The following is a 745-nucleotide window of genomic DNA, read 5'->3' on the forward strand; positions in this document are numbered from 1 at the left end:
TAACAGCAGAACATCATCACAAAAAAAGGGAGGTGGGTCAGCCATGGAGACGGAAATGAGAGGTAAGAAGACTCACTTTAGTTGTTCACATATAAGTAGATAATGTATAACAACAAAACTAACAGCATTCATTTTTTCATAGCCATGAGGACACCCCTTACCCTCATGGCACAGTGGATGGATACATTTGAGGAGAAGATGGATGAGCTGCTCATGCTCTTCAGGAGCTCCCCGTCCCCTCCCTCTGCTCCAAATCAAAGCGTGCCATTTGCCGAAAAGCAGCTGGGCAAAATATCCTGTTAAAAAAATATGGCGAACAGGTAACCTATTGCTGCTATACTATATGTAAATAAATAATTTTCTCTGTATGGAAATGCTTTTCTTTTTTCTTTTTTGGCGCTACTGGATCACAAATGTTCTCTTAACATAGATTCCTACGCCAAAGCTGTGGACCGGTGTCGGCGGCTGATGGACACTTCCAACATCGAGACAGAAGATGAAGCAAGTGTCCAAAAAGGCAGTGTCGAGGCCCAAGGAGGTTCATGACAGATTCTTCAAACAATGGTAAGACCTTAATTATAGACTACATTTTTTACATATTTCAAATTGCAAATTTTGCAATCAGTACAAATTATATGGTCTCTGTATTACAGATGAATTTGTTGCACGACCAGATAAACTGTGCAGGACGGAGCGTGCGTCTGAAGCCCTGTCTGGAAGTTAAAATGTATGCATGCATATAAGA

At 41.1% G+C, this 745-nt stretch overlaps 1 long non-coding RNA gene across 1 annotated transcript in view; it reads left to right on the forward strand.

Moving 5' to 3' along the window:
• The window catches only part of LOC116704693 (uncharacterized), a 1,180-nt gene extending 435 nt beyond the window's left edge, over window positions 1-745 (forward strand). Inside the window, exons 2-4 of the long non-coding RNA XR_004335756.1 lie at window positions 143-320; window positions 431-564; window positions 654-745. This is a non-coding gene — a long non-coding RNA (uncharacterized LOC116704693). The remainder of the gene's footprint in view (window positions 1-142; window positions 321-430; window positions 565-653) is intronic.

The sequence above is a fragment of the Etheostoma spectabile genome, chromosome 16 (genome assembly GCF_008692095.1).
Source record: "Etheostoma spectabile isolate EspeVRDwgs_2016 chromosome 16, UIUC_Espe_1.0, whole genome shotgun sequence".
In the NCBI taxonomy this organism is placed as follows: domain Eukaryota; kingdom Metazoa; phylum Chordata; class Actinopteri; order Perciformes; family Percidae; genus Etheostoma; species Etheostoma spectabile.